Here is an 18,406-nt window from a genome sequence, read left to right as displayed (position 1 = left end):
TATCAGCATAGTGATGATACTGCACCCTGGGCCATCAGATGACCTCTTCCAGCAGCCTCATGTAGATGTTAAAGAGGAAAGGCAAAAGACCACATCTTGGGCCCTTCATAGGTCATCCACAAGCATGACCAGCTCGGTCTCAGTGTTATAACCCAGCCTGAATACTCCCTGGAAAGGGTCCAGATAATCGGCTTCATCCAGGCCCTCTGAAGCTGAGCACCTGCCACTTGCTCAACCACCTTCCTTAAAAAGGGGAGGTTGGAGACAGGACAAAAGTTGTCTATCACAGTCAGGTTCAAGGATGTCCTCTTGAGAAGGGGGCATACCACTGCATCTTTCAAGGCAGGTGGCTCCACCTCCTCCCAAGAGATTTTTTATTTGTTTGTTTGTTTATTACCCTGTCTTTATTATTTTTATAAATAACTCAAGGCAGCAAACATACCTAATACTCCTTCCTCTTCCTCTTTTCCCCTCAAAAGCAACCCTGTGAGGCAAGTTGGGCTGAGAGTGAGTGACTGGCCCAATGTCACCCAGCCAGCTTTCATGCCTAAGGCAGGACTAGAACTCTCAGTCTCCTGGTTTCTAGCCCGTTGCCTTAACCACTAGACCAAACTGGCTCTATATATCGATAGATGGACCGACCGACCACACATACGCAAACATACACATATACACATGTGCACATGCATATACACACAATTCCCAGGAGCCGTACTGTAAAAAAAAAAGTGAGGGAAGGTAAGCCCAGAAAAAAAGTATCTTGGTCAAATTAATAACTGCTAATTAAATCAAATGCCTATTAGGCATTTCTCTCTCAATTAATATGTAACTAAAATCATTATTATTTGTAGTTTCTAAATATTAGCTGAATATAATACATGCAGAACAACTCTATCAGTCCATTAATTGGGAGAATGTTGATCTGAATCTCCCAAGTTCTGAAAGTTATTGTAGAGCAGGTTGTGATTACTCAGTCTGGTTAAAGAAGCATGGGCAGATTTTCAAAGGCTAGAGAGGTCAGCTCTAAATCACTCAATTGTAATCACACACTGGGCCAGTAGCCTGGTTATATCTTCACAATGTTCCTTATTTTTTATTTATTTATTTTATGTAGCCATTTTATAAAATGTAATAAAAGCTTATTTGAAAGCAGTTTTAAGCTTTAATGTGGCAGGGAAAGAAAAAACAACTGATTTATAGAGAAAAACTATTATATAATTTTAAAATAAATATATAAGTGTTCAGAAATCTCCTTTCACGATATGGAAGCTTTAGAATATTCATATATCTGGGTTGATTTTTCCATATAGTTCAGTTGAGCAAGTACATCCAAACATACCTCACTATGGATGGATCAACCACATACTTAAAAGCCTTACGTTTAAAAGGATGTTGTAATTGTAGTTAGAGTAACATCATGGAGAACTTAAGAAGTTTGCACAACTGTTACAGCATTATGTAACCCAGTAAATTCAACTACAGTATGACGTTAACATCTTAGGATTTTATGTACTGTGTAAAAATAAAGTTCAAGTAATTTTATTTAAAATCAGGCCATATTCACTGCCAAGACAATAATATGTAAGAATTTGGCAAAGTCACCTATTATATAAAGCATTACTTTTAAATAGTTCCCAGGCTTGGGGTCGGGTTGTATGAGAACCCTGTCAAATCTTTTCTGAAATTATTGATGTTGATTTGGAGTCAGGCTGCCTCAAAAAATCTCAGATTAACATTCTAAAAAGTGTGATAGTAAGTGTGATAGTTAACTTAGTAAAGTATGGGCTGGATCTCATAACAATTGGAACTTGCTCAGAAATCTTAATTGAAAAGTGTTCATCACTTTTCAATTATTCCTAAACAAATGGCAGTCATATATTGAGTTGGATGCCACAAGTTTTAGTTCTAGGCCCTGTACCTAACATTTTTACTATTAATTTGATACGGAGAGGGAATGTTTACCCAGTTTTCTGATGGCACACAATTGGATAGGATAGTTAATACCCTGAAGACAGAAACAAAATTCAAAATGATAGTGATATATTAGAAAAATAGATTGAAAATAACAGAATGAAATTTAATAGAGGCAAAGTCCATCACTTAGCAAACAGAAATCAGATGTACAGGTATAGATTGGAAGTTACCTGGTTTGGTAATGGTAGTGATGAAAAGGTTCCAGAATTGATTCCAAGGCTGAATACACAGAAGTATAATTTCCAAACACATGAAATAAAAATTGCTTCATTTTGTTTTGCACTGATCAGACCACACCTCTAGGATTGTGTACAGTTCTGGGCACCATGCCATTAAAAAACAATTCAGACATACTGAAACAATTCAGAGGAGGGCAGGGAGACTGATCAGGGGATAGTTGAAGAGAGACTGAAAGAATGGTGAATGTTTAGCTTTGGGAAAATTGGGATTACAATAATCTTCAGGTACCTGAAAAGGGGGTGCAGATGTTCAAGATCTATTTTCTGTAATTCTAGAGAGCAGAATGTAGAATAGTGGTTTTAAGTTAAAGGCAGATTCTTCTGGGTTGAGAATGTAATCTTTTTTCAAGATCATAACTTGGATAATACAATTTTAGAAAACTCATCCCACCACGTGCTTTTCCAGCTTTTCTTCATTTTCTCTTCTTGCCTGGCAGAAAGATCTTGCTTCTTGTTCAGCAAAGAGACTCTTGCATACAGTAGTCAGGCTTGGTCCACTCCTTCTCTCCCTTTGGCAGCTTTAGCTTCCCAGTTTGTCATCCATAACCAAGCTTTGTCTCCTTTCTGCCCCAGTCTGGAGACCCCAGTACCACTTCACAGAGTACGCCAGTGAGCAGAGGTTCCTGGAGGATGGTACTGCTCCAGTGTGCAAGTCTGTGCAGCACTTGATGGGCAATATCCTGAACACCTATAAAGTATTGTGAAGATTATTTGGAGAATTGCATGTAGCTGATAGGCTGGGAATTTGACAACCTTGCTATAACCATTCTGCCATTTCTTTCTCTGCATGCATAGACAAGAGAATGAATATTAGTTATATAACTATTTAACGTAAGAATCTAGAACAACACCGTCAAGTCTCAAGATTACAGACATGGAATTAGTATTTTCAAACTGATTGTGAATCTGAAGGAAACATGAAATGTAACAAACTTAAAAAAATTTTGCAACAGGTACAACATTTCTGCATTTAATTATTTAGGGCATCAAATAGTTAATACAGATAATCCCTTCCACCATGAATTTCAGAAAACTGTAAACATTTTCATCACATGCTATCATAATATTGTTTGGCTGTGATTTATTAAAAGATTTTCAAAAATAGTTACACAAAGGAAAGCAATTTCTGAACTATTTCTTGTGTTATCCTATTTTTTAAATATTTTTTTCCTCAGGTCCTCCCATGCCATCTTCTTCATCTAGTCAATCCGTTATTGAACATTTACATTCCCCTCCTCCATCTCCAAATCTCCATGACAACCAGAGATGGTTGCTAAGTACTAGTGCTATCCAGCCAGTTCAGGACTCTGACACTGATGAGGACTATACTGCCAGCTCTTACCTAGTACAGACCGGTCCTGTTTCAGTTTTTGCCTCAGGTCATGGTAAGAACAGAACATCTTGTCCATAGTTTTTTTATTGCATCTTGTAATAAAATACTCTGATAAAATAATAACTACATTGTTTTTTAGTTTATGTTTGAGAACATATATGAAATAATACATATATTTATTTTGTTTATTAAACAGGAAAAATAAGAAAATTGAATTATCTTAGCTTTTCCAGTATTAAAATAAAACAATCTAGTCTAGATATAGTAGGGTTCTAATTATAACAGCAGGATGTATTCTTAACTGTAGAGGTTTTTGGAACTTGTCAGCATTTGTCTAACAGTGCAATCCAACGTCTACTGAGAAGTAAACAGTATTACATTCATTGGGTTTATTCCCTGGGAAGTGTCTATGCAATGACAGCCTAAATTTCTCTTATAATTTAAAGTAGACATTTCAAAATTTTTGGGATCTAAATTAGTTACAACTAATTAAAGTTCTACTGCTTAGAGTAAGTTTTAACTTTAGTACAGCCATATACCACTAGGCTGGCAGGAACAGATTTCTCTGCTCAATTCTCCCCAACTTTCCTTTTTAGATTACTAGAAATGCTCTAGAGAGGACCGGTGGACCTTCTTGAGTAAGGTAGTGTGGGAAAAGGAGAGGTTTGCAGAGCAGGTTACCTATTTTATCCTGAGAGGAGCTTCACTTACAAATGTCATGGCAGATGTGCCTACTTCCCCACAACATAACACACCCTACTCAAGCTTCCACAATACTCCATACATTATTTTCAGGGGACCAGACAGGCTGCCATTGAAAAGAATGAGGGAGAAATCTGTCAGGCTGTCTGCATGTGCATAAATCTGCATCCAATATCAACTTTCATAATGTACATAATTGTTGAATGTTAGTAAGTTTAGGGAATTTCAAGTATTTATACAGATACTAATAATTCAAAGATTTTATCTTTTGTACATGAATGCTCTGAAAGCTTTATAATTCCTTATAAAGTATTGCTTTAATTTATCAGATAGTTTCTTCTGAAAAAATAGACATCCCAGAAAATCTAGCACTGAAGGAATCTTTTTGTCTTGTTTTATCAATCAGCAAAGAACAGTGAAAGAAAAGAATGCTGCTAAGCCAGATCAGCTGTTGTTTGTTAGATGGTTTCATCAGCCTTTTTTCATCTTTGACTGTACTATGCTATTATTCAGAGTATATCATCAGGTCAGTAAGGGATCCTTAATTTATTACTTCCAATTCAGCACAACTAAATATTATATTTCTTCCTAATAATATTGCATTCAGTTGAAGAGAACACAGGATACCAGCTTGTTCTTTTACTATTAATCAACCAATCCCAAAGTTTCCAGTGTTTCAGAATAGCTAACTCTTGTTTTTAATGTATTCATTCCAACCCTTGTTCAGTGATAGAGTTGAAAGGAACCTCAACAGTAATCTAGTCTAATTCCTTGTTCAAAGTAGGATCCACTAAAGCATTTCATAGAGATGGCTATCCAGCCTCTGTTTAAAGGTCCCCAGTAAAGGGGGACACACCACTTCATGGGGCAACCTATTCCACTTGTTGATAGCTCTTACCATCAAAGAAATTGTACTAACATCTAACCTGAATCCATCTTTCTATATTATTTCAAATCATTGGTTCTGGTCCTGCCCCTGGCAGATAACAGACAACAAGACACTTCCTTTTTATGTAACAACCCTTTAGATATCTGAAGACTGCTACCTTATCCGTTCTTCTCAGTCTTCTCTTCTGCTAAACATACACAGTTCCTCTAACTGATCTCATAGGGTTTAGCTTCTGGTCCCTCACAATTTTTAGCAGTCATTTGTTGATGTCCATTTTAGATTATAGTGTCCAGAATTGGACTCAAGATTCCAGATGTGGCCTGATCAAGGTATAATAGAGTGGGATGATTACTTCTGGTAATATGGACTGTGAAAGGGGTCACTTATGTGACTAAATTAATGTAATATGCTCTACATGGCTGCATTTGATGATCATCTGGAAACATTAACTGGTACAAAATGCAGCAGTCTGTGTATTTCTAGAGTAGTCTTGTTACTGTCATGCAACACCATTGCTGAAGAAGCTACAGTAGCTGCTAGTGTGTTTCTTAGTGCAATTCAAGATTCAGATCAAATGAAGTCTATCAGGGACAGAGTATTTGTGAGACTCCCTTTCCAAGATAGACTCTGCCCACCCAGTTTAAGCCAACAGAGAACATCTTATGAATATCCCTGCCTAATGTGAGATGGGTTGGGAGACTGTTTTAAAAGGCCTTCAGAGACTGATCATTCTTCTCTGTGCGAGCTTCCCTCCATTGGAACATACTGCCTTTTAAAGCAACAGTACTTCCCACTTTTACCATTACACTTTAAGCGAAGATAAACTTTAAGCTGGGATAAATATCAAGAACCATGGCCAATAGAATATAAAACACATAAAATTATAATCTACAATACAATTGAGTGAAAACTGAGAATTTATTTTTCTTTAAATATCCTATGAAATTGAAATACAAAATCTATACATAAAAGAATCCAAATTCTTTTTGGATGGGATATAAGTCCATGTCTTAAGTTATAGTACAGAAATGGTTTCCACTTTGAATTAAATTCCATGCCATGAGTTTAGGGGTACTCCAAAGTCTCAGGTCTGTTCCTTCACTGGGAGTGCTATCCTTCTAGAATTACCTTTGAAACAAAGTAAGAGTAAGATGGTTTATGACAAAGAGTAGTTTATTCTCACTTGTATTCAATTTCAATCTGTTTCCCCATCCAATTCCATAAGCCTCCAGGCATCGGGTCAGGATTTCCACTATATCACCAGATTGGAGGTGCACAGTTGTAAGCAAAAGGTTAGGCACCTCTGGCCAAATTGTTTCTTTCAGTTAATTCCTAAGTGAGTTAGAAGCAACTGTAACCTTCACAATGTCTTTCTGCAAATTTGAATGCATACTATTGTTTATTGCAGTTGATGAGATCAAATCAGTCTTTACAGCCACTCCTCATTTAGAAGGTACCTCGTTTTTAGTTTTAAAAACTAAATTTTCCAACCAGTGCACCCATTTATGACCAAATTTTGTTCACCTGAGGACAAAAGCCTTCAGTGTGAAACTGATTAAGGTCTGGTCAGTTTCAGGCAGCAGGGGGAGGGGCCAAAGGGTTTTAATCAACTACTTAAGGTCACAGACCTGAGCTGCTTAACTTCTGGTTAGCACTTTTTAGGGAAGCGCTTCAGAGAAAAGCAGGTCAGGAAGAGATAGCTTGTTTAAGCAATTTCTCCACCCTGCAAAGGGTCAGAAAAAGAAAAAAAAATGGTCAGGCACAGGACACTGTATGCATTAACTTTATCTAAATGAGATGAGAGCAACCAGTGATCTTTGCAGTGTGTCTTTCTCAGTTGTGTTCGCTTAGCAACCATTTTGCTTCTGATTTAAGGAATGGATTGCAGTCGCTAAATAAGGAAAGGGTGTTTTACAGTATGAAAGGTTAAAGGTCCCCTGTGCAAGCACTGAGTCATGTCTGACCAACATAAATTGCAGTTGTTTAAAGCTTCAAAACAGGGATATAGCAAATATTGCAGGTGCAGAAGTTTGAACTCTATTTCAGTCAGTATTTTATAACACTTCTTTTAGCAGAAATAAATATTTCCAAATGTTTCCTGTTGTCTTAGTTTTATAAATTTACACCTAGTTTACTCTTAGTTTCCTAAAAGTCTTCCTGTTCTTTCTTGCTTTGGGGAATTTTTTTCCACTCTTCCTTACAGAATTCTGCTAGTCTACAATATTATCAGGTCTTCTTGCATGTACCACATGTTGAAATTTTCTCATAGATTTTCAGTAGTATTCAAGTCTGGGCACTGTGAAGATAATTCCAAACTCTTTTTCCTTTCTTGTAAGTACTTGATGATTGATACGGAAGTATTTTTTTTGGATTGTTGTCTTGCTGTCAAACCATTTCTTTTCAACTTCAGTTTCTTCGCTGACTGTGGGACATTAGATTGATTTCCAAGAAAAATTCTGCTAGAACTTTCCCAAGCTGGTCAGATCTGCAAAACAGAACCCGCAAATCATTCCAAACAACCTGCTGAGATGTTTAGCTGACACAGGAGTACTCCTCAGGCCCATAGGCCAGTGTTGCTTTTACAATTATCTGCATGAAAGAGTTGTTAGAAGGAAGCCTTTTTTCCAAAAAATCATCTGAAGTATGTAAAAGAAAAATGTTGATAAGTCTGAAATGTTTTGAAACAAAGTGCTTTGAATTTATGAAACAAATATTGAACAAATATTAGCCACAACCATGTGAGATACATTTGGAGGAAAAATGGTATAGTGTTTTAAGAAAACAATACCTTGTTAACTGTTAAGCACAGACATACTGTAGTTCTATTAAGCTTTGGGATTCTGTGGCACAGGAAATACAGTGCAGGTGGAAGAAAAAATGTAAGTATCAACTATCCTAGAATATTTTCTTTTCAAATACCATGACCCCCAACTGGAAGTACTGACAAAAATTCCTAGTTATTTCATGTCCCTTTGTAGGACTTCAGAGTCTCTAGAGATCAGTTGAAAGTCTCTTCTGACAATGTTGTTGTCTCCACATGAATCATTAAAAATGGATAATTCTTGATGGCTTTTAAGAGTTTCAGTAGCTGGACCATTACATCTTGGATACAGGTATCTGGAAGATACCACACTTTCCCTGATCTCATATCAGGTCTGTACAACACATTCGTCTTAGCAGGGAATGATCTGCTACCACAACATGCCTTTTCTTCCTCAGAGTGGTACTTGGGCACCTTTTGTGCCTGGCGGACCAAGTGAGTTCTATCCTATTCTGTGAAGCTGGACTTGGTGAGGCTTGCTCACCTGGCTGTGTATTGTCTTAACATAGTGAGATTTTGATTCCTGTTGTTGAACTCTCTTGGCACTTAATGCTTCCTGATCTTCTTGCTTCTTTGGGTTATGTTCTTCCACTTGTCTTCCTTTTGTTGTTCAGTTGCTTCTAACTCTGTAACCTGCCAATTTGCCAAAAATGTCTATCATTTACCGCTTCTTTGAGTTCTCATAAGCTCATGTTTGTGTGCATCAATGATAGTATCTAGACATCATGTAATTTTTGTCCTGTCTTCAATTGTTCAACCATCAGTGTCTTTTTCAATGAATCTTGCCTTGGAATTATGTGTCCATTTAAGGTTTAGCTTCATTATTAGTGCTTCCATTGAGCGGGGTAGTTTTGCTTCAGCTATTGTACCATGATTTGTTCTTCTTTCAGGTAAAGGTATTCTCAACTATTTTCTTTGGAATCATAAATTCAAGGGCATCAACTTTTCTTCATTAAGTGTTTCTGGTGACCCAGCTTCCACGGATATAGTTTACAACTGGGGAAACCATAGCCTTGACAGTACCTACCTTTATCAATGTGTGATGTCTCGGCAATTGTATTGGTAATCATTAGAATCCTATTCCACCATATCCTATTGTTTACCCTCACTTCCTCTGTTTATTTATTCTGATGCTAATTACAGCCTTTAAAGCCAGCCAGCATTTGAGCAATTATGGGAGAGAATAAGATACAAGAAAAAGAATAACCATGGCTTCCAGTTGAAAAACAAATGACAGTGCTCCAAGTTATATGTGTCTTTAGGAGCACATTGCATAAATAGATTTTTGCCAATATATTTGGTCTATTTCCATTGCAAAATACTTTTTAAATTACTGGCATTAAGCTTGGTAAAATCTTACCCTTATTTTATAATATAATATAATATTTTATAGTATTATATTTTATAATATAAAAGCAATTAATTTGCAATCTTGTGCCAATTTACCATAATACAAATGCCCAGTATTACTCTATCAATATTCAAATATAATAAAAATTAGAAGTAATATGCACAAGACATGTCATTAATATGAGTTAACTTACATTACATGATAGAGATTCCTATTGCCCTGGTAACAGGGTAAATATTCATATTAGCTGAAATCCCTATGCACGTTACTGTTTATCCAATTCATGTGATTTTATTTTTCTTTATGACTAGGAAACACATACCCATGCAATTTTGTTGGCTACAGAATGGATGTGGTTTGCTATTACCTTCTTTCAGTCCTCCCCTCCCCCTTCTAATCTAGTTTGCAACCTTGAAATTCTTTAGAAGTTTCTCATACAAGTATTAACTGGACCAGTGGTGATAATTTTCAAACCCATACAAGTTCAGCCAAGTGCTGTCACATGCTGAGAATGTTTTCAATATATATATTCTTTGGGCACTTCAAAATGGAAAACTTAAAAGAGATTAAATGCTATGCATTCTATATGTAGTAGTAATTGCAGCCATCCTTCTTCCTTAGACAATTTAGTGTTGCCCTCTGTAGTTGTTATGATTGAAACATCAATACATTCTAATATTATTTTGTGAAAATATACATATAGTCCCCATTAAAGATGAGGTAGTTTGTATCAGGTTTTAAATGAATCTCCATACATTTGAATTTTCCAATGTTTTAAAGAGTAATTATATGGTGACTTATTTGTTAGGAAAATAATGTGATATAGTATTGAATTACTTCCCATATTTATTAGTACTAGTAAAAAAACAAACAGTACACTAGGTGTTTCTTTTCAAAGCTGAGCACAATATAAGACCTGTTGAAGTACTTACTCAAATATTAGGAAGTACATTTGTTCATAAAGTTCATGGTTCATTGCCTATAACCAAATGCTATGACTATGGAAGAAAGATGAAATCAAACTCTAAATGCAAGAAAGCAAAATAGGAATCACACCATGTTAATCCAATGGATTGAATTTGGTGGTAATATTGATAGTATGTTCCTAAAAATAAGTAGAAGGGGAAGAAAGCGATTCTGTTGTGTGATCCACTACTGATCCCCCAGTTAAGGAGAAGATACAGATGATGCTTTCCAGAAACAAATTACAACTCTTGCAAAGAGGCATGAAGTAGAAACAGTGAGGGTCTTTAATTAGTCAGGCACCAGTTGGGAGACAAATTCTAAGTACAGTCCTTCCAAGAGATTCTTAACTTGTATTTTCTGACAACTTCCTCCTTCAGAGGATGTAGGAAGATTTACAGGATCAACTGTTGATTTGACACTAACTAATGGGAAAGACTTAGTTGACAAAGTGGAAGTGACCATATAATCCTTGATTGTAAGAAAAAGTGTAATCAAGCATGGATTTTGTCTTCAAGAAAAATTTAATGAACTCATAACAACAGTAGCAAGGTTTCATGGCAGGAAAAGGTAATGAAAAAAGGAACTCAGAATCAATAGATATTCCTGAAAAATGAGCTACTAAGATCACAATCTCAAAAAATTCCAATGAGGAAAACAAAAAGGAGGGCAGAAGAAATTAGTGTGGTTGCAAAAACACTGTGTAGCAATTTGAACAACAGAGGGTGTATATAGGAGGTAGAAAGAAGCATAGTCACCAAGGAGGTATATGCATAGCTCAGAATTGTAGAGATAATGTCAGAAAAACTGAAGTTCAGAGTGAGATGAGGTATAAGATGAATATTAAAAACAAAACAAAAAAACCCGTGTTTCAAATATACTCGAGATAAAAGGAAATAAAAGCAGTATACTAGTTCTTCACAAAGATGTCAGAATGCTAACAAATAAAAGGTAGAACTATTCACCTTCTATTTAGGTTCAGTTTTCTCCAATTAGGAGATACGCATTTCCTCAGGCAACTATAAAAAGAGAATTGAAACTTGAGATAGATAGAAACATAGCCAAACAATGCCTTTTTTACTTTGAGTTAAAATTTCCAGGGCCAGGTAATTACATCCTATAGTGCTAAAAGAACTAGTTGATAGATTGGCCCAAACTGTATTGTAATGAGCAGAAGGAATAGTCTTGTAGAACAGGAGGAAGAGCCTCAACAAGACAACTGTCAGGTAAAAGAAATCTGGGGCATAAATGTAGTTTGAGAAGATGTCTCAGACAAGACCCTCCCTCGTTCCCATGAAGATAAAGAGAAGGAAGGGGAAAGCCTATTCAGACTTGCAAGATTCTGTTACTGTAACCTTATAATGAAAGTAGTATTAGCATCCATAACTTTGATTTCCTAGTCTTGTCTACCTTGAAGGGCTGACATGTATGTATTATCTTTAATAAATCATGGATGCATCAGATAACTGGAAGATAAAAATTTTCCTATCTTCAAAAAATGAAAAAGGGAGAATCTGAGGAACTACAGTCCAGTCACAAATTCAGGCATCTGTTATCAAGCTTCCTTCTTATTCTCAAAAACTTCAAGTTCCCAAAACAGTAACAGTGCACACAGAATTTTTACGTTGAAAGATGGTTGTCTGTAGCATTGGATTATGTGGCTGAATCTAATGTTGCTATACAATAGGTAAAAGCAGAGATGTGATAATAGGGCTGTGCAGCATTTTGGATTTGAAGGCAATATGAAGGGCATAACATCTGCCTACAGTTCCTTAAAACTGCTGTTTTTTTTTTTCTTAGAGTCATGCAGTTTTCCTCTTGCAGCTGCCATACAATCTTAAGAAGATGTATTATGTTACGTTACTTAAATGGTATGCAGAAGATGCTACCTTCAGCTTCCTAACCTAGATATTGTTGAGTATAGCATGCAAGATTATGACTTGAGATACTTCAACTAGCTTACTGAATTTTTGAAGGCTGCAATTTACTCTGGGATGTGTGAATCACCAGAAGAAGCATTATACAACAGTTGAAATATAGTTGAAATGGTTTAACCATGCCAAAAGAAGCAAATTGGATTTGGTTTCTTTTGGGTTTGTTTTTTTTTAGGTACTGCTTTAATGTATAATAGTGCTGCTTCAGTATAAGGATAGGTTTTAAAGCTAGCTACAAAGAATGATTCAATCATAATTCATGGAACTGAACGAGTAATTGAAAAAAGAAATGTTTCAATGAATGTATTATATCCATCATTGTTTCTGATTGATGTTCTGACTATGCACTGGTTCAGCTCAATAAACAAGGAATGCTTTGGGCATGGGCATGGTTAAAAGGAAGTATTTATATAAAAGATAGCCAGCGTTGTCTGGTTGCCTAGGTAACAAAGGAAAAGATTGTGAGTTTTGTGTTCACAATATGTTACTCTGTCTGTAGCAAAGTCAAGACACAAATTATTTTGTGGTCTATTCCTTAGCAAGTAGCTAAAGAAATAGTAGCAGAAATTTGGAATTACCTTATTTTCTTGTGATTGGTCCCATTAAACACAGTGAAATTCATTTCTGAATAAACAGGAAACATGATGTGGATTGTAGCCTTCACCTCAGTGTATTCTTTTTCATGTGAATGAAAAAAAAAATAGTATTCCAAGGATTAGTGAACTGTGTCAGTTGTTAGTTAATCGCATAGGGAAGTACTGTATATGGTTTGTTGAATATTTGCAGGAAATGTTTGCTGTTAATTGAGTACATATAAAGTATGTTTCATTTATACACATGAAAGAAAGTTACGTGGCAGAGAGCATGTTGAGGCACAGATCAATTATTTTTTTTATCCCAAATTGGGAATTATTAGTAAGTAAATAGGACATGTTGTGGTTTCATCTGACAAGAACTTCTCTGTTGATTTTATCCTAATTTGTATTGAAAGCATATAAGTCACAGCAGTGTCTATAATAAGCCACAATGCCATGTATCTCATTATGTTATTACTCAGAGGGTGCAATTATGTAATGTTGTGATATCTGATGCAAGTACATAAGTTGCATTCTTTCTTGGCTTCTCCTGTAGACACCTGTGGTAAGAAAATAATTATTTTGGGGGTGAAGTATAAAAGTATGTAATCTAATAATATTACAGAAGGAAGCAAAAAAACCTAACAAAAGGGAATGGGCCTGAATTCACACAGGTTAAGGGAAACTGAAAAAGAATTCAGAACAAAAGAACTTGTAATGGCCTTTTAATTGAGCTTCAACGTTAGCTAGTGAAACAATTGTTTTCTATCATTTTTGGGGTAGCGCTCTTTTTCATATATTTCAGAGATGGCAGGAAGGGAAAGGGTGAACATCAGTCATATTTCCTATAGAATGAATTTGTACGTCTTCAGTTTGTGTATTTTAAAAGTGCATGCCAATTTTCAAATAAGACTTGAGTTCAAGGGAAGTCACTACTATTAAAATGATAATAGAAATAATAATAATTTTTAAAAAGTAAAATCCTCATCCCCCATGCAGCTAAATTTCCTCAAAATGGCCAACTGTCCCAGGGTACATGTTTCAGTTCTGTTGCCTTGATAATAAGGGTGATAGGGAGTTGAATCACTTTATGCATTTGTTGTCATTTCAGGAAAACAGTGGATGCTAAAATTTGTCCTTTTATCTAAGTGGGGAGAGAAACCAGTATTGTTCCATCCACTGTGTGTACATTCATCTTTCTCGTGTTGGCGATATATGTTGAGGTGTGCTTGGAACAAATATCTTCCAAATTCCTAGATTTATTTCTTGGTTTCTGCAAATGCACAAAAACACATAAAAATATATGTTTCTTGACTCATCAGAAGGCTTCCATATAGCATTAACGTCGTTTTTAAGAGGCTGAGTTTTCTAGAAGTGCTTCTTTGTTCAAAATTTGTTCTTACACATTTTATTTCTGGTATTCTCTTTCAACTGCAAATTCAGCTTCATAAACAAGTAATAAAATTAGATTTCTGAATGTGTTTATATATTGCGAAAATATTCATTAGGATGATATAACTTTAGTAAAATGAAACATCTATTTCATGTCTATTTTCCCCAAAATATGTTTTAAATTTATTCAAATTCATTGGTTTGCACATAGCATTAGCACAGGGATGTTTGAAGCATATTTCAGTGGCAGTGACAATGCTGAGTATTTTATCATCTAATACAAAGATCAATATGTTTAAATACAGTTAAAATAATTTCTTTGTTCAACATGCTGAAGGAAAGTAGAGTAACCCTTAAAAATTAACCAATCTTCCCAAGTCCTTCCCAAATTATTTTTTTCTATCTTCTTGTTTTTGACTTGATGAATCTATTATACATTTTTTCTGTTGATCAGCCTGCCAAAAAGCTGACAGTACTGCTCTTCCATTGCAAAAAAAAATGTACAGTTCTGTTTAATTAAGCATTCAGTCGTTCTGCCAAGAGCAAATTAAAGTCTCCCCCTCATTTCAACTTTGTCTCACCAAAATCAAATTATACAAAGTGGTGGGCAATTAGTTATAATACAAGTGCTGGATATTAAATTTGCTTTCCATTTAAAAAAAGTTTTTTCTACTATTTGAATGAGATGCCAGAAGCAATTATTTATTTACTAATTGTGACTACACCATTCTGTCTGTCTCAGTATCATTCCAAGAAGGGTTATCTGCCTGTTGACAATAAGAATTTAGAATAAAGCATGCGTATCAGCAAGTGTATAACATCATGAAAACTGATAGCGATAACCATATTTTATGCTTACATTTAAAGTATAAGAGAAATCTACCAGAAAGATAAATTTTCAGATAATAAATGCTTATAAAATGTTAAGATTGCTGCTTGATGAAAGTCCATAAGAAAGCTCCTTGGTTGTTATAAGGGAATATAGATCTGACCTTGGGAATAGGGAAGGAATGAGTAAGCTGTTAGGAGGGAACTTTGAGAAAATAATCCTGAGAGCAGGAAAATATGAGAAAGCTATTCAAAATAACCCCATCTTGATTTTTGTTTAGATAAAATGGGGCCGAGAGAAATTTGGGAGAAGCTTTCAAGATTCTGTCATTTTATCCTAATACAACAAAAAGCGTTCCTGGAATCTCTTCATGACTGTTTCTTGATCTTGCCTTCCTCAAAGTGTTGATGGATGTTTAGAAAGATGACTGAACAAATGTTACCTCTTGCTTGTAGACCAGGGGTTCCCAAATCTAGGAGGTCGTGAGCAAATTTGAAATGGTCACCCTCACACCTGTTCTGTAGGCAGCTTTGCCAAGCTTCTGGCCCTGGAGTGGGCCACACATGAGATCCAAACACCAGAACTTTTTTTCCAGAAGTCTTACTAGTCATGGGAGTGGCTCCTGCAGTGGCTCCTACACACTCCTACACACTCCAGCTAAAGTAATCTTGTCAGGACTGGAAACACATTATGGACTTTTTGAGTAAAAAAGTCACTCTCTGAGTGAAATGGGCAGTGACTAAATTTGAGATAAATAGATATGAACTTACAATTTATGGCTTTGATGATTCGACAGGATAGATTATAGAAAGAAGAGAGTTATGTTGTAACCATAGAGTAAGAGATAATTTGTAATTGTACTTATAACTGCTGTAGAGGAAGATCGGAAGCTGCTACTTTGTATCTTTTTTCTTAATGTAATGGTTCACTGAGTAGCTGTACTGATAAAGATTGAATTTAGAGCCTTGTTAAGAATAATTAATTTCTGGTTTACATTTGGCTAGAAGGCCTAGCCCCCTTATTTCTAGTTGATCATGTTCAGATAGAGGACCTGTATTGGGCTTCCCCTTAAATGCTTGTAAGAAAGGATATGAAATTAAAACAGTACTAAGACAGTCAATAATTTTTATTGATACACAGATAGATAACGAATTTTTTATAAATACATGTATGGTAATAGCATGTTGATATTTTGAATATCCTTTTATAGGAAAACATTGAAGAGCATTTACCATGACTTGGTTTAATAACTTCCCTTGGCATTTATAGAAGGCAGGTATTAAAAATACCCTGTTACAAAACAGGTTTTTTTTTCCGTTTTGGAGAAGATATATTTGAAATACTAGCTTATGTTTGATTTTTGTAAGGATTTTTTTTACAGTACTTGGTTTTATATCCTGTAATTTGTAAAATCCTTAATCATTCAAATAATTTTTATGTTAGCTGTTTACTTGCAGGCCAGAATTCTAGAATTGCATGGTAAGTTACAAAATTGAGTCTGACTGTTTGTTAAGCCAGGGTGTTACTATTTAGGTAAGAATGAGATGCAGTTAAATAGAGTAACAATCTATATCCTTGTTAGAGTTTATATTACCAAGTGGTATTTGAATTTTATATTATTCTTTGTATTGTATCTTGGGTGTAAAAACTTGAGTATTGGTCAGTAATGGTAAGAAATTTGAATTAAATTGATGTGGTCAAGGAATTTTGGAGATGTTTAGACTATCACATGAAGTTTTAGCCCATCCCATTTTAAATGCTAGGCCAAGAGAAAGTTGAGCAAGAGGACTGAAAGAGAGATGAATCTGTCTCTGCAGAAAAAGAAGGTGGGCAAGTACTAAACCATGTTGAAAGAGATAATATGTTGTCTATTCAAGAAACCTATCCTGAACCCTTGTTAATATTAATTGAAAAACTAAATAGTTCTAATTCTAAGTAATTTCTTTCCTTTGAATACTTACTATTGTTTTGTAAATATGAAATAATCGCCAAAAGTATATGGGAAAATATGTATATAAACCTTGCTAAGAGATTTCCTATATGTATTTCAGGTTATTCTTAATCTTTTAGATTCCTTAGTTTAAGCACTGCTTACTGACTAATATATTAGAACACTGCTGAATGCCAAAATATGTTTAAAAATCAAAAGGCAATAATTGGCTACTTTGAAGTCTCAGAAATTACAATTTAACAATTACAGTTACTATGATTTTCTCAAGAAACCACCATACGTAGTACATGAGCATTTTAAAAGTTATTTTATAGGCAGATGAATAGGGTATCTCCATTTTAAAAGGTTTTTTCCTAACATTTCTTTAACAAAATAGTTGTAAAGTTAAAATGGAAACATTCAGATTATAGCAAAAATAACAATGACAAAAGAGCTAATAGTTCAATAACCTTTCACCTTGTATATATTTCTTCTCTAGTAAAAGCTAGATAGTTTTGAAAGAATAAAACTTTCTGCTCTTATATCTTTCAAGAGATTTCTCAATTCAGTATCTTTGTCTGGATGCACTATTGACATGAATCTTGCTGTCACTAACCCATTAAGAACACACTGAAATAGTATCCGTGGTTTTTAAAGAATACAGAGCTTTGACTTGAAGGCACATCAACCTCCTTCCCTCATGCTAGCTCAAGGAGTCCTATTGTCAGATGCAGTGGCCATGAAAGCAGCAATTTTACAGCACAAAAACTCCAATAACATTTACTGCGGTTGGCTGAGATTGAAATGCACACAGACATTGCTCAGTCTTTTTTTAAGCACCAGTTTCCCTTAGCTTCTTGACAGTTTGTGCATTTCAAAGAGACAAATCCTTTAAGAGGAAAGAGTTTTCCTTATAACTTGCTGTGGGGTAAACGGACCATTCAGGCATAGTTTATTGCATTACATAGTTGACTGTGTGCTGCCGAATGAAACACCATAATTGGCAGAATTATTTTGATCATTGGAATTCATAAATATCAGATAACTTTATAAGCCAGAAGAAAAGGATTTGGAAATATGTGATAATTTACCACAAAATGGTGCCCTATTGGTAAGAACAATGTAGCCATTTTTTTCTTTTGTGGCAAATTAATAGCTGTTTCAAAAACAAAAGGAACTCGTTGATATAGAATGAATTGAACATATTTAATCCTCCAGTAAACAGCTGGGCAAAACTTTTGGAAGTCTGTAGTTACTGTGTCTCTGGAATATATTAATAAAGTCTACCTCCTTTCTTCCTTCCCTTATGAATCCTTATTTCTGTCTTTCTGACTGAATTGCTTGTTAGATATAATGGTTGGCATGCATTAGGTTGAAACTGACCTGGGATTTTAAATAGTTTTAAGGAATTTGTGGTACATATAAAGGAGATATGTAGCATATGAAGTATCACAGTGTAGACAATTCTAATATT

At 35.1% G+C, this 18,406-nt stretch overlaps 1 protein-coding gene across 1 annotated transcript in view; it reads left to right on the top strand.

The window, feature by feature from the left end:
* The first annotated feature begins 3,416 nt into the window (after nt 1–3,416).
* The window catches only part of TENM3 (teneurin transmembrane protein 3), a 189,061-nt gene continuing 174,071 nt past the window's right edge, over nt 3,417–18,406 (top strand). Inside the window, exon 1 of the mRNA XM_063310483.1 lies at nt 3,417–3,598. The gene's annotated coding sequence lies outside the window, so the exon portion shown is untranslated. The remainder of the gene's footprint in view (nt 3,599–18,406) is intronic.

Source organism: Candoia aspera, chromosome 8 (assembly GCF_035149785.1).
Source record: "Candoia aspera isolate rCanAsp1 chromosome 8, rCanAsp1.hap2, whole genome shotgun sequence".
NCBI classification, from domain to species: Eukaryota; Metazoa; Chordata; class Lepidosauria; order Squamata; family Boidae; genus Candoia; species Candoia aspera.
The sequence above is the reverse complement of the archived record's forward strand: the minus strand, read 5'-3'. Positions and strand labels throughout refer to the sequence as shown.